This window comes from Nicotiana sylvestris, chromosome 3 (genome assembly GCF_000393655.2).
Source record: "Nicotiana sylvestris chromosome 3, ASM39365v2, whole genome shotgun sequence".
Lineage (NCBI taxonomy): Eukaryota > Viridiplantae > Streptophyta > Magnoliopsida > Solanales > Solanaceae > Nicotiana > Nicotiana sylvestris.
In genome coordinates this window covers 26,019,940-26,036,422 of record NC_091059.1, presented here as the reverse complement: position 1 = coordinate 26,036,422, position 16,483 = coordinate 26,019,940, and the positions used below count along the sequence as shown (strand labels likewise).

Sequence of the window (16,483 nt, the reverse complement as noted above, 5' to 3'; positions counted from 1 at the left end):
ATCCCCGGGTGGTTTAATTTCTCAAACATTAGACAGCTAATTAATAGTATATCTACTGTTGACATGTGATTTTTGTCCCTCCCCAAATCTTTTACATTTTTAGCACGTAAATATTTAATTTAGCCTTAATGTAGCTATTTCAGCTTATTTTGACTCTTTTTACTTTATTTTCGTCACAAAAATGAAAATTACAAAAAAGATATATAAATTTTAGTTTATTTATTTCTCATAAATTTTGAAAAAATATAAAAATAGTACTTTATTTTTATTTTTATATAAATTTAAAAATACAAAAAATATATTTTTTTTTGTTTTAATTGTCAGTTTGTTTTAATAATTTTCTGCTTACGTAGGATTAACTAAATAAGGTCGTGTTTTTATTCTCGGTTGCAAGGAAAGAATAATATTTGGGTTCAAACGACTCATTTTAGGCCTAATTTTCGGACCTAGCCCAAAATATTTTCAGCCGAGATGCACATGACAGCACATAACTCACACATGCTAGCACATGAACACAACACATAACTCACACATGCTAGCACATGAACACAACACACAACTCACACATGCTAGCACATGAACACAACACACAACTCACACATGCTAGAACATGCACACAACCCACACATGGTCTTCAATATTCTCCATTAAAACCCAAACAAAAACACACACGGGAGAAGACCTTAGACACCAGCCCCCTCTCCTCTCTTCATCTTCTTCAAACCACCCAACCACTACCCATTTTTCTGGCAAAAGAACACCCCCTCCCAAAAACGCGGACAGGGTATACCTTCGATATACACTCAATATACCGCGGATATACACGGGCAGAACACCCCCTCCCTAACGTATCTCCTTATTTCTTTCTTCTCAAACCAGAAAACAACTAACTTTTCACCATCAAAACCAGCTTGAAGCTCCAGTATTTCAGCCATCAAAATCAGTTCAAAACACATCAAAACAAGCTTGAAAATAGCTCCGTTTCTTCAGTCAAAACGACCTCTAAAATAGCAGCAAAAACCTGTTGCAAACAGCCATAAAATCCACCCCTAACACCACCAAAAATGAGCCAAAAGATCTGCTGAAATCGGCTAAAAGAAATCGGAACAGATGCATTTGGATTTTCATCGCCGGTCAAAGTCGCTAGTCCAGGTTTCCGTTTGAGTCTCCTTCTAGTCCGTATGGTTTTGCTTGGCTTTATTTCGTTTTGGAGTAACGATTGTTGAGCTGTATCCATTTCATGAAGAAGGTTGTCTTCTCAGTCTATTGATAGAATATTCATATCAAAGGTTCATTTCCTCTAATTTCTTGTTTGCATTAGATGAATGTTTCAGTTTTGATTTAGATCTGTCTAAATGTTTTACTATTGTTTCTTTTGTTTCTGTTTTGATTTATGTGTGTTTGATTAGAATTATTTTCTCAAGTCACTAAATGAAAGCTAGATTCGTTTGAATTGGTAGATGTTATTAATCAAGTTTCGTTGATTAGGTGCAATTAATAAATCATTGTGATTACGGGTACGGTTCCCGTGACGTAGTTGTGATGCTTAATTTCTAAATTTCGGGGGTGCATCTCATGTAACCCGATTATAATGGCTCTAGATAATCTTAGTGAATAAATTAGGATTATTTTTTTTGATAGAGACAAAACAAAAAAAATAAAAATCATAGTTGCTTTTAGGCTTGCCCTTTTAAAAATAAAATGAGTCGAGCCTCGCCCAATAAAATGCACAAACTGCGGGGCCCTCATAAATGTATATACTAAAAATACTCAGAATTTGGGATGGGCTGTTCAGCGAATTTCGCAGCCTTCCTCAAAGATAATAACGCGTTAGACTCTTTAGGCGCAATTTTAATTAAATTACATTCTTAAATTCGGGTGCGCATTTATGTGACCCAAATCCAAATCTCAATGGAGTCAGAATGTATTAACAACTACGGGTGCATTGATTGCGACGTGGTTCGAGATGCATTTTCACGACGTTGCAATTCTATAAAAATGATAATAATAAAAGCGGTTTAAACTTAATGAAAGCACATAAGTAATAACATGTATTAAATCAGATATCTAGCCATTATAACAATTTAAGCGACCGTGCTAGAACCACGGGATTCGAGGGTGCCTAACACCTTCCCTCGGGTCAACAGAATTCCTTACTTAGAATTTCTGGTTCGCAGACTTCATTTGGAAAGTCGAAAATTTCCTCGATTTGGGATTCAAGATAAACCGGTGACTTGGGACACCAAAAGCCAAACCTTTCCCAAGTGGCGACTCTGAATTAAATAAATAATCCCATTTCGAATATTGTCACTTAAATTGGAAAAACTCCCTCGCGCATTTAACCCTTCGGGGCGGGCGCGCAAAAAGGAGGTGTGACAGCTCTGGCGACTCCGCTGGGGAGAAGCTCCCAGAACCACTGGTTCAGGGTTCAAGAATTCGAGCTTAGAATAATTGTTATATTTGGCTTTATTATCTGATCTTTATTACATGTTTTTGCATAACGTGCTAAATGTTGTCTTTTACCACTTTGATATTATCCGAACTGTATATAAACTGTGCCGAAACCTTTCTCTTCTTACCTCCGGGGAGAAGCTCGCTGGTCGAGACTCCCTATTCTGTTAGTGTCAATACCTGAAATAAGAAAGAGGCCGGACAAGTTACAAAGCCGGACGATCTCGCGGGTCCCCGGTACGTAGCCCCCTCCTCGACTCGAGTTGTCCGCTCGGGTACACAGTCTAGAACAAATACCCAGGTTACGAACCTAGAATAACTTGACTTCATGTCGGATCCCTAGTAGGAACGCTTATTTGCATCATGTTGCATTTGACTTAGGGGACTCAACACAGGGGTTGGGTCCGTCTAGGACTAGCAACCTGAAATGAAAAGACCATCCTATTGCATCCTATTTGTTTCCGTGCATTTATTTGTCTCGGACATGCATGCTGACTGACTTTGGAGTATTTGAAAAATATAAACAAAAAAAAATAGTAGTGTATAAGGTTAATTTTCTACTTTGAAAAAATAACAATGCCCAATTACTGTCAAAACTCTACCGAAATTTTGAGATAATAAAAAGGAAAAATGTTTTATTTTCAATAATTTGCTTTACTAAGAAAAAAAAACAAAAAGATAGAAAAATAGTCTTTTATTTTTGGAAAGTTGTTTGTTGAAAAAAAAAGGAAAGAATTTTTTTCTAAAATAATTCGGTTAATTTGACCGAACTACGCGGGTCTGATTCTCACCGGATGTGAGATACGTAGGCAAACCTCATCGGTTTCGACCCCAATTTTCAAAAAATATCCAAAAATATTTTCCTTTAGTTACTTCTTTATAAATCTTTCCTTAGAAAATGCAAAAAAGAAATAAAAAATAATATAGAAGTTTTCTTTAAACTCAAATAAAAAAAAATAGTTTCCTTCTTTCTGAAGTCTTTCATACGAAATGAAATAAGAATTAAAAATCAGCAACAAAAATCCAAAAAATACTCTTTTCTTTTTAGTCTTTCTTTTGTAAATGTCCATAAAAAATAAATATTTGAAAAATTAATTCCAAAAAATATTTTCGCTTTTCTTTAGAAGTGCTTTTGTAAATAAATAAAAACTCAGAAATTCCAAATCATTTTCTTAAAAGTCCCTCTTTCAAAATTTAAGAGGCAACATCATAAATCAAAAAATATATTCTTTCTTCCGTAGAAAAAGGTGAAACAAATGAAAAATCAACCAAACACATTTTTCTTTTCTTTTTTTTAAAAAAAAAATATTCCCAAAGTTCAAATATATATATATATATATATATATATATATATTCCCAAAGTTCAAGTCAAAAGCAAATAACTTTTTTAGAAGTCTTTCTTTAAAAAATAAAACAATAATCAAAAAAAAATATCTTCTTTCTTCTTTTAAAGCATTTCTTTCGAAAATTCCAAAAAAAAAAAGAGTTAGTTTACTTACTCCATTCACGATCGCGAGAACTACGCCGGTTTGATTCTCGCAGGGTGCGAGATACGTAGGTAACCCTCATCGGTCCAACCTCCCCTTTTTCAGAAATGGCCAAAATGTCAGAATTTTAATTTATGAGTCAAGTGATGCCGTTTTGTCAAGAATAGACGAATGTTCCCGAAAGGGACGCCGGAAGGCTGACTTTGCACAAACAACCATTTTTGGTCATTTTGAACTTTGACCGATTTGCCAGACAACCTTGGAATCCTCGTCCCCGAGGCTCTGTGAGGCCATGTTCCCAATGTCGGATCATCATTCTGAAAGGCCAAATGTTCCCGAAAGGGACGGCGGAAGGCTGACTTTGCATAAACGGCCACTTTTGATCATTTTTTAGAGTTTTGATCGGCTGACCCTCACAGCCTTAAAATCTTCATCCCCGAAGTGCTGAAAGGTCGTGTTCGAAAATCGGATCTTTCTTTCTAAAATATAGTCAAATCATTTTTGAGTCAAATCATTTTTGCTTAAATCACCTTAATAAATGTGCAGGATGAGCACAATGCAAAATAAACACTTGTTTCTTTATTTTCGCACTTGTTAGGCCCGAACTACGCGGGTTTGATTCTCATCGGATGTGAGATACGTAGGCAACCCTCATCGGGTCCTACCCCACCTTTTACTAAAATAGCCAAAATCAATAAATAAATAAAAACGTGTCAAATTTTAAATTTTGCCATAAATAAGTAGGGTGGTGTCCAACCTTCCCTTTTGCTAAAAATAGCAAAAAATATATGTCAAATTTTAAATTTGTCATAAATAAGTCAGGTGATGTTGTTTTGTCATAAATAGCCGAATGTTCCCGAAAGGGACGCCGGAAGGCTGACTTTGCATAAACAGCCACCTTTGGGTCATTTTTTAAGGTTTGGTCCAGTTGACCCACACAGCCTTAAAATCTTCGTCACCGAGGCGTTGAAAGGCCGTGTTGGCAATATTGAGTTTTCTAATTTGAAAAACGATAAAAAGAGTCATAAATAAGTCAGGTGATGCTGTTTTGTCATAAATAGCCGAATGTTCCCGAAAGGGACGCCGGAAGGCTGACTTTGCATAAACAGCCACCTTTGGGTCATTTTTTAAGGTTTGGTCCAGTTGACCCACACAGCCTTAAAATCTTCGTCACCGAGGCGTTGAAAGGCCGTGTTGGCAATATTGAGTTTTCTAATTTGAAAAACGATAAAAAGAGTCATAAATAAGTCAGGTGATGTTGTTTTGTCATAAATAGCCGAATGTTCCCAAAAGGGACGCCGGAAGATTGACTTTGCATAAACAGCCATCTTTGGGTCTTGTTTAGTATTTTTTGTCCAGTAGACCCACACAGCCTTAAAAACCTTCGCCCCGAGGCGCTGAAGGGCCGTGTTTGCAACACCAGGTTTTTATTGTAATTTGAAAAAAAAAACAAAAAAAAACAAAGAGTCAGCGGTCGGGTGAATACCGTTTGAATTTTGTCATAATAAGCCGAGCCAGCTTCGGTCGCGTCTTAAACCGTTCTTGCCGAAGTAGCCTTAGAGTATCTTTCAGTTGTCGAAAGGTTATTTTCGTAAAAGAACGGACAAGTTTGTAAAATGATCCTCCCCGGCCTCAAAATTCATGTGAAATTTGGAAGGGGCCACGTTTGCAAAAAATAACCGTTCGGTTGCATTTTGTGAGTGTTGAAACCCAATTTTTTATTATGAAGAAAAAAAATGTTTCATTACTTTTACCTTTCATCTGGCCCGAACTACGCAAGATCTGATTCATGCGGGGTCATGATACGTAGGCAATCTCCATCGGATTCGATCATAGCTATAAAATAAATTGAGAAAAAAAAACTGAAAGAAAAGGAAAAAGAAAATCGAGTGAAAAAGAAAATAGAAAAAAAAAACAAAAAGGAAAAAAGAAAAAAAAAGAGTGCAAAAAATAAAAGAGCGGCAAAAACAAGATCAAGAGTGACTAAAGAGAGGCAAGAATAAAAGAAAAGAGGTACATAGTGAAGAGGGCTAGTTTAGGGTCGGGATGAAACATGCAACCCGTTCAAACACATGGTAAAAGCGTTTAACTGTTTAGGTGCATTGCATCCCCATCTTGCGATTTCCTATATGTTATATGCTTCAAAACTAACAAGGTTGTGTGTGTGAGTAAATTAGCCAGGTTCTGTTCAGGTGATTGGTTTTGTTGGTATGCAGTGATGAGCAGCCTTGCACGCGGCCACAACATTATACACAAAACTGAGCTCCACCTCCCAGAAACGCCCATCCTTACCAAGCTCCATATAGTCCCCCAATAAAATGTTCATCAGTACAATCCTCACCTAAGAGAGTCTTTCAAAAGGAATCAGTTCACCTCTATTGGTGAATCATACTCAGGCTTGTTCCAAAAGCTAGTCAGGCGAAGTCTGCTGCATCCAGTGGCCCCAAATCGGCCAAACACCGAGTCACCCCTCCCCGCATCGAGCTGATACTAGATGTGAATGCCACTCTGGAGCAGTGGGGCACGGTACAAAGGACTGTTGGTCATTGGACCCTCAAAATGGCAGTTGAAGACTTGATTGAAGCTGAAAGAATCGTTCCCCGGGACGAAAAGGTTCCTAATATGATGAACATTCCCCTGCCTACTCTCACAAATGGGCCAATAGACGGAATGATCTGTGAAGCTGAGGAATTTGATCCGGCACTGAAGGCTATTGCAGCCATTGCCGAGACAGAAGAAAAGCCAAAAAATGATTGTCAAGCCTGAAAGTTCCCCATCAGACGGGAGTCTCGGTAGCCTGTCTTGCTATCCTTTCTGCATCTGGATTATCTCAGGGTGTGATCCAGATGTTTTACTTTATTGTCTTACTTTCCGATGTAAACCCTTCTATCTTCAAAAATTAAAAAAAAAAAAAATCAAAAAGAAAATCAAATGAAATTGATATTTCATTTTCCCGGAATGTCTCTTTTCTTAAATCTTGTCAATTTTCTCATTCTCTTTTAGTTCTGTTAAATGCAGATTTCAATAATATGACATGCTTGCGGACTTCATGCCCGGATCTTAAAACTCTGTCAGACCTCGAAATAATGAATCAAGAATTGGGTCGCCATGAAGAATAGCTTAAGGAAACAAGACAAAGAGTTGGAACAACTGAAGGAAAATTGATTCCCGAAATTGGAAAGGTCCATACATTACAACAAGAGTACTGCCAGAAAGAGTGCGTTGTACTTGGGACACATCGAAGGAAATGTCCTTGAAATAACTGTCAATGCAAATGCAGTCAAAAGGTACTATGTTGGATCCTTTATATAATAAAATCTTGTCCGTTTGAGATGACGAAGGCTTTCATTCTCGCTACCCAAACACTATCAACCCTTTGCAAAACCCATTTGAGCTGGTTAACTCTTCTTTGATTACCCTCTTTGGAACCTGAAAATATTATTGAAAATAAAATGAAAAAGAAAAATGAAAAAAGAAGAAGAAAGAATTGGAAAAATAAGAAAATATATATACAAAAAAAAATCCAAAAACAAAAGTGGCCTGAACTACGTTTGACTTGATTCCGAAAGGATACGTAGGCAACCTCTCCTTGGGGTTCAGTCACACCAAAACAAAAATCCAAGAAGTCCCCCAAAAGTGAAACTGGGGCAGAAGTTATAATGGTTCGGCAATGATCCCGCCCAAAAGGTTCCAAAGTTGTAGTTCAACCCAAATTCTTTTTACCCCAAACCTTGTTCAAGTCCTTCTGATCAATCGGCAAAGCGGTTCAAAATGGGAGGATGGAGTTATTTGGACCTGATACAACAAAATGAGAAGAATAAAACGAGAGAGTCTTATTAGTGAAAACCCACACAGGCACCGTAAGGCGACGGTAAGCAGAGAAAATCAAATGAGAAGTCTTGTTAGTGAACACCCACACGGGCACTATAAGGAGATGGTAAGAAATGAAATGAAAATGCCAGCTCGTGAAAACCCGCAAAGGGCGCCCATGATCGAAAATGAGATCCTCACAACCACCGTCATCAACAGAGTCCTAGCAAGGTTCCTCGGTATTCAAGGCAAAGTTGTGATGAATTTTTGAGAGTCGGACGGTTTACACAGATCATGCATCCAGTCCAAAAGGCATGTCATGTTCATTGAAGTCCGCATGTACTCCAGATAAGTCCTTCTCTCCTTTGCCCGAAAGGGACACTTCTAGTTTTTAAACTCTTTCTCCATTCAATTATTTGTTTCTCTTTGAATCCCTTTTGGTCTAACACTGTTCCAAAACCAAGACAAAGAAAGATTGGCAAGACTGATTTACAGGGCTTTCGTTTGATACACGCTAATGTGCAAAAGGCACCCAGCCTCAGCAGGTGCATCAAGTCGACCTCGACTGGCCATGGCGGCCGATGCTCAGGAATCAAAACTCTTGGAAGGAGAAAATCAAATTAAAGCGCCTATAAAGGCAATTGAAGTTGAAAGGGTTGAGTTTCACATGGCTAATCGCCTCAGCAAAGTCGAAGAAACCAAGGTACCCCCAAATGCTCTAAAATTGAAGTTGGAAGAAAGAAGACAGAAAAGAAAGGCCTACAAAGGCAAAATAAAGTTGGAAAGGTTAAGTCCCACGCGACTAGCCATTGCAGTTAGGTTTGAGGATCAAAAAAAAATCCCTGATGCTCCGAAAAAAAAGAAAAAAAAAAGAAGAAAAAAACAACAATTAATTGAGCCTGAACTACGTTTGACTTGATTCCGAAAGGATACGTAGGCAGCCTCTCCCTGAGGTTCAGTCACACCAACAATAAAATCCCATTTACCCTGAAATTGAAACTGGGGCACGTCAAACGGTTTAAAAGTCGTAGTATCATCTACCTCTCTTTACCAAGCACAACCCTTCAGATCAATTACCAAAGGTAGCGGGAAGCCAAGAAGCATCACGAATGGAGACCGGCACACTCTAAATTGAGAGAAATAAAATGAGAGAGTCTCGACGGTGAAAACCTACGGGCACCGCGAGGCAACGGGAGTAGAGAAACCAAAATGAGAGAGCTTGTTTAGTAAAAACTCGCAAAGAATGCTATCAAGCGACGACAGGAAGAGAAATGAGAGAGGTCGACTGGCAAAAACCCGCAAAGGGCGCTGTTGGCCGAAAAGATGACTCCGCCCCAAGAAGTCTCGGCAAAATTCCATCGGTTTGAAACACAGACCCATTTTGGTTCGGGAGGAAATGCAAGTTCATTGAAGGTCAGGCGTCCAGTCCAAAGAGCATGTCATGTCCATTTAAAGTCAGCATTGTCTTCCTCAGATAAGTCTTTTTCGTCCCGAAAGGGACACTTCTTTTCTGAAGTTTGCTTTCTCCTTTCTTTGTTTTTCTTTGATTCCCTCTCATTTTTTAACCCTGAGTTCCAGATATACCGGAAAGGATAGGTGGCAGGTTTGGTTTCACGAAATTCCGTTTCACGAAGGAAAATGCCTCGTTTCGTTGGTACGTTTGTCCAAACCTGATGAATCATGATGTTTGACTGCATTTAAAAAAAAAGAGAGAAATTTCCCCAGCAAGTCCTCCTTGTACAAATACCCACAGAACTTCCCTTTGTACAAATCCCCACAGAGCCTCCCTTTGTAAAAAATTTCCCAGCGAGCTTTCCCAACAAATCCTTGCAAGTCCGCTTTGCAACAAATCCCCAACAAGTCCGCCTTGTATAAATCCCCACAGAGTATCCCCAGTAAAATCTCCGTTGAGGATCTCCAAGCAAAACGGGACACAAAAAGAGCCTTACAAGGCAAATCATCACGGAATTTGGAAATACAAGCCTGAACAGTCCAAAAGGGTTTCGCCATTTGAATCCAATCAATGGCAGGATTTCTCAACAGAAATAAGGACGCAACAAAGCAATGGGAACAATCAAGGTCAATGAACCAACCGCCATTTCCAAACTAACAATTGTTCTTTGTTTAAGAAGTTGAAACAGGTATAATCCAAGACAACCGTGCAAGAAGCAGGTGTCACCCAAAGAAAAAGGTACATGAGTACAAGAAATAGTTTGGCAATAAGGAATTCACTCGAAAGGTAAGTTTCCAAGAGATTCCCTTTTATCTTCTACTAAAACAAGAAAATTCAAAAAAAGAGGTCAGTTAGTATCCTCGAACTTTGTCCCCAGCCAGTCAGCATTAGGGTTTTAAACCTTAAACTGAACTTTTCCATTTAGTCAGCATTAGGGTTTTAAACCCTAAACTGAACTCTTTCCATTCAGTCAGCATTAGGGTTTTAAACCCTAAACTGAACTCTTCCCTTTAGTCAGCATTAGGGTTTTAAACCCTAAACTGAACTTTTCCATTTAGTCAGCATTAGGGTTTTAAACCCTAAACTGAACTTTTCCTTTAGTCAGCATTAGGGTTTTAAACTCTAAACTGAACTCTTCCCTTTAGTCAGCATTAGGGTTTTAAACCCTAAACTGAACTTTTCCATTTAGTCAGCATTAGGGTTTTAAACCCCAAACTGAACTTTTTCCTTTAGTCAGCATTAGGGTTTTAAACCCTAAACTGAACTTTTTCCATTCAGTCGGCATTAGGGTTTTAAACCCTAAACTGAACTTTTCTATTTAGTCAGCATTAGGGTTTTAAACCCTAAACTGAACTTTCTCCATGTAGTCAGCATTAGGGTTTTAAACCCTAAACTGAACTTTTTCCATTCAGTCGGCATTAGGGTTTTAAACCCTAAACTGAACTTTTCCATTTAGTCAGTATTAGGGTTTTTAAACCCTAAACTGAACTCTTTTCCTTCAGTCAACATTAGGGTTTTAAACCCTAAACTGAACTCTTTTTCCTTTAGTCAGCATTAGGGTTTTAAACCCTAAACTGAATTTTCCCTTTAGTCAGCGTTAGGGTTTTAAACCCTACACTAAACTTTTCCCATTTAGTCAACATTAGGGTTTTAAACCCTAAACTGAACTCTTTCCTTCAGTCAGCATTAGGGTTTTAAACCCTAAACTGAACTTTTCCCATTTAGTCAGCATTAGGGTTTTAAACCTTAAACTGAACTTTTCCCATTTAGTCAATATTAGGGTTTTAAACCCTAAACTGAACTCTTTCCTTCAGTCAACATTAGGGTTTTAAACCCTAAACTGAACTTTCCCTTTAGTCAGCGTTAGGGTTTTAAACCCTCCACTGAACTTTTCCCATTTAGTCAGCATTAGGGTTTTAAACCCTAAACTGAACTCTTTCCTTCAGTCAGCTTTAGGGTTTTAAACCCTTAACTGAACTTTTTCCATTTAGTCAGCATTAGGGTTTTAAACCCTAAACTGAACTCTTTCCTTCAGTCAGCTTTAGGGTTTTAAACCCTAAACTGAACTTTTTCCCTTTAGTCAGCATTAGGGTTTTAAACCCTAAACTGAACTTTTCCCATTTAGTCAGCATTAGGGTTTTAAGCCCTAAACTGAACTCTTTCCTTCAGTCAGCATTAGGGTTTTAAACCCTAAACTGAATTTTCCCTTTAGTCAGTGTTAGGGTTTTAAACCCTACACTAAACTTTTCCCATTTAGTCAACATTAGGGTTTTAAACCCTAAACTGAACTTTTTCCTTCAGTCAGCATTAGGGTTTTAAACCCTAAACTGAACTTTTCCCATTTAGTCAGCATTAGGGTTTTAAACCCTAAACTTAACTCTTTCCTTCAGTCAACATTAGGGTTTTAAACCCTTAACTAAACTTTCCCTTTAGTCAGCGTTAGGGTTTTAAACCCTCCACTGAACTTTTCCCATTTAGTCAGCATTAGGGTTTTAAACCCTAAACTGAACTCTTTTCTTCAGTCAGCATTAGGGTTTTAAACCCTTAACTGAACTTTTTCCATTTAGTCAGCATTAGGGTTTTAAACCCTAAACTAAACTCTTTCCTTCAGTCACATTAGGGTTTTAAACACTAAACTGAACTTTTTCCCTTTAGTCAGCATTAGGGTTTTAAACCCTAAACTGAACTTTTCCCATTTAGTCAGCATTAGGGTTTTAAACCCTAAACTGAACTCTTTCCTTCAGTCAGCATTAGGGTTTTAAACCCTAAACTGAACTTTTCCCATTTAGTCAGCATTAGGGTTTTAAACCCTAAACTGAACTCTTTCCTTCAGTCAGCATTAGGGTTTTAAACCCTAAACTGAACTTTTCCCATTTAGTCAGCATTAGGGTTTTAAACCCTAAACTGAACTCTTTCCTTCAGTCAGCATTAGGGTTTTAAACCCTAAACTGAACTTTTCCCATTTAGTCAGCATTAGGGTTTTAAACCCTAAACTGAACTCTTTCCTTCAGTCAGCATTAGGGTTTTAAACCCTAAACTGAACTTTTCCCATTTAGTCAGCATTAGGGTTTTAAACCCTAAACTGAACTCTTTCCTTCAGTCAGCATTAGGGTTTTAAACCCTAAACTGAACTTTTCCCATTTAGTCAGCATTAGGGTTTTAAACCCTAAACTGAACTTTCTTCCTTTAGTCAGCATTAGGGTTTTCAACCCTAAACTGAACTATTTCCTTTAGTCAGCATTAGGGTTTTAAACCCTAGACTGAAATTTCTCAATTTAGTCAGCATTAGGGTTTTAAACCCTAAACTGAACTCTTTCTTTCAGTCAGCATTAGAGTTTTAAACCCTAAACTGAACTTTTTCCCTTTAGTCAGCATTAGGGTTTTAAACCCTAAACTGAACTTTTCCCATTTAGTCAGCATTAGGGTTTTAAACCCTAAACTGAACTTTCCCTTTAGTCAGTGTTAGGGTTTTAAACCCTACACTGAACTTTTCCCATTTAGTCAGCATTAGGGTTTTAAACCTTAAACTGAACTTTTCCATTTAGTCAGCATTAGGGTTTTAAACCCTAAACTGAACTCTTTCCATTCAGTCAGCATTATAGTTTTAAACCCTAAACTGAACTCTTCCCTTTAGTCAGCATTAGGGTTTTAAACCCTAAACTGAACTTTTCCATTTAGTCAGCATTAGGGTTTTAAACCCTAAACTGAACTTTTCCATTAGTCAGCATTAGGGTTTTAAACCCTAAACTGAACTTTTCCTTTAGTCAGCATTAGGGTTTTAAACCCTAAACTGAACTTTTCCATTTAGTCAGCATTAGGGTTTTAAACCCTAAACTGAACTTTTTCCTTTAGTCAGCATTAGGGTTTTAAACCCTAAACTGAACTTTTTCCATTCAGTCAGCATTAGGGTTTTAAACCCTAAACTGAACTTTTCCATTTAGTCAGCATTAGGGTTTTAAACCCTAAACTGAACTTTCTCCATGTAGTCAGCATTAGGGTTTTAAACCCTAAACTGAACTTTTTCCATTCAGTCGGCATTAGGGTTTTAAACCCTAAACTGAACTTTTCCATTTAGTCAGCATTAGGGTTTTTAAACCCTAAACTGAACTCTTTTCCTTCAGTCAGCATTAGGGTTTTAAACCCTAAACTGAACTCTTTTTCCTTTAGTCAGCATTAGGGTTTTAAACCTTAAACTGAACTTTTTCCTTTAGTCAGCATTAGGGTTTTAAACCCTAAACTGAACTCTTTCCTTTAGTCAGCATTAGGGTTTTAAACCCTACACTGAACTTTTCCCATTTAGTCAGCATTAGGGTTTTAAACCCTAAACTAAACTCTTTCCTTCAGTCAGCATTAGGGTTTTAAACCCTAAACTGAACTTTTCCCATTTAGTCAGCATTAGGGTTTTAAACCCTAAACTGAACTCTTTCCTTCTGTCAACATTAGGGTTTTAAACCCTAAACTGAACTTTTCTATTTAGTCAGCATTAGGGTTTTAAACCCTAAACTGAACTTTCTCCATGTAGTCAGCATTAGGGTTTTAAACCCTAAACTGAACTTTTTCCATTCAGTCGGCATTAGGGTTTTAAACCCTAAACTGAACTTTTCCATTTAGTCAGCATTAGGGTTTTTAAACCCTAAACTGAACTCTTTTCCTTCAGTCAGCATTAGGGTTTTAAACCCTAAACTGAACTCTTTTTCCTTTAGTCAGTGTTAGGGTTTTAAACCCTACACTAAACATTTCCCATTTAGTCAACATTAGGGTTTTAAACCCTAAACTGAACTTTTTCCTTCAGTCAGCATTAGGGTTTTAAACCCTAAACTGAACTTTTCCCATTTAGTCAGCATTAGGGTTTTAAACCCTAAACTTAACTCTTTCCTTCAGTCAACATTAGGGTTTTAAACCCTAAACTAAACTTTCCCTTTAGTTAGCGTTAGGGTTTTAAACCCTCCACTGAACTTTTCCCATTTAGTCAGCATTAGGGTTTTAAACCCTAAACTGAACTCTTTTCTTCAGTCAGCATTAGGGTTTTAAACCCTTAACTGAACTTTTTCCATTTAGTCAGCATTAGGGTTTTAAACCCTTAACTGAACTCTTTCCTTAAGTCACATTAGGGTTTTAAACACTAAACTGAACTTTTTCCCTTTAGTCAGCATTAGGGTTTTAAACCCTAAACTGAACTTTTCCCATTTAGTCAGCATTAGGGTTTTAAACCCTAAACTGAACTCTTTCCTTCAGTCAGCATTAGGGTTTTAAACCCTAAACTGAACTTTTCCCATTTAGTCAGCATTAGGGTTTTAAACCCTAAACTGAACTCTTTCCTTCAGTCAGCATTAGGGTTTTAAACCCTAAACTGAACTTTTCCCATTTAGTCAGCATTAGGGTTTTAAACCCTAAACTGAACTCTTTCCTTCAGTCAGCATTAGGGTTTTAAACCCTAAACTGAACTTTTCCCATTTAGTCAGCGTTAGGGTTTGAAACCCTAAACTGAACTTTTCCTTTAGTCAGTATTAGGGTTTTAAACCCTAAACTGAACTTTTCCATTTAGTCAACTTTAGGGTTTTTAAACCCTAAACTGAACTCTTTTCCTTCAGTCAGCATTAGGGTTTTAAACCCTAAACTGAAATCTTTTTCCTTTAGTCAGCATTAGGGTTTTAAACCCTAAACTGAACTTTCTTCCTTTAGTCAGCATTAGGGTTTTCAACCCTAAACTGAACTATTTCCTTTAGTCAGCATTAGGGTTTTAAACCCTAGACTGAACTTTCTCCATTTAGTCAGCATTAGGGTTTTAAACCCTAAACTGAACTCTTTCTTTCAGTCAGCATTAGAGTTTTAAACCCTAAACTGAACTTTTTCCCTTTAGTCAGCATTAGGGTTTTAAACCCTAAACTGAACTTTTCCCATTTAGTCAGCATTAGGGTTTTAAACCCTAAACTGAACTTTCCCTTTAGTCAGTGTTAGGGTTTTAAACCCTACACTGAACTTTTCCCATTTAGTCAGCATTAGGGTTTTAAACCTTAAACTGAACTTTTCCATTTAGTCAGCATTAGGATTTTAAACCCTAAACTGAACTCTTTCCATTCAGTCAGCATTATAGTTTTAAACCCTAAACTGAACTCTTCCCTTTAGTCAGCATTAGGGTTTTAAACCCTAAACTGAACTTTTCCATTTAGTCAGCATTAGGGTTTTAAACCCTAAACTGAACTTTTCCATTAGTCAGCATTAGGGTTTTAAACTCTAAACTGAACTCTTCCCTTTAGTCAGCATTAGGGTTTTAAACCCTAAACTGAACATTTTCATTTAGTCAGCATTAGGGTTTTAAACCCTAAACTGAACTTTTTCCTTTAGTCAGCATTAGGGTTTTAAACCCTAAACTGAACTTTTTCCATTCAGTCGGCATTAGGGTTTTAAACCCTAAACTGAACTTTTCTATTTAGTCAGCATTAGGGTTTTAAACCCTAAACTGAACTTTCTCCATGTAGTCAGCATTAGGGTTTTAAACCCTAAACTGAACTTTTTCCATTCAGTCGGCATTAGGGTTTTAAACCCTAAACTGAACTTTTTCCATTCAGTCGGCATTAGGGTTTTAAACCCTAAACTGAACTTTTCCATTTAGTCAGCATTAGGGTTTTTAAACCCTAAACTGAACTCTTTTCCTTCAGTCAGCATTAGGGTTTTAAACCCTAAACTGAACTCTTTTTCCTTTAGTCAGCATTAGGGTTTTAAACCTTAAACTGAACTTTTTCCTTTAGTCAGCATTAGGGTTTTAAACCCTAAACTGAACTCTTTCCTTTAGTCAGCATTAGGGTTTTAAACCCTACACTGAACTTTTCCCATTTAGTCAACATTAGGGTTTTAAACCCTAAACTAAACTCTTTCCTTCAGTCAGCATTAGGGTTTTAAACCCTAAACTGAACTTTTCCCATTTAGTCAGTATTAGGGTTTTAAACCCTAAACTGAACTCTTTCCTTCAGTCAACATTAGGGTTTTAAACCCTAAACTGAACTTTCCCTTTAGTCAGCGTCAGGGTTTTAAACCCTACACTGAACTTTTCCCATTTAGTCAGCATTAGGATTTTAAACCCTAAACTGAACTCTTTCCTTCTGTCAGCATTAGGGTTTTAAACCCTTAACTGAACTTTTTTCCATTTAGTCAGCATTAGGGTTTTAAACCCTAAACTGAACTCCTTCCTTCAGTCAGCATTAGGGTTTTAAACCCTAAACTGAACTTTTTCCCTTTAGTCAACATTAGGGTTTTAAACCCTAAACTGAACTTTTCCCATTTA

The 16,483-nt window shown here is 37.4% G+C and overlaps 1 long non-coding RNA gene across 1 annotated transcript; it reads left to right on the top strand.

Annotated features, from left to right (window-relative positions):
• Nucleotides 1–400: 400 nt before the first annotated feature.
• LOC138888722 (uncharacterized) lies at nt 401–6,298 on the top strand. Its single transcript, XR_011406012.1, has 2 exons — nt 401–1,289; nt 6,155–6,298. It is a non-coding gene; the product is annotated as an uncharacterized lncRNA (long non-coding RNA).
• Nucleotides 6,299–16,483: the final 10,185 nt, after the last annotated feature.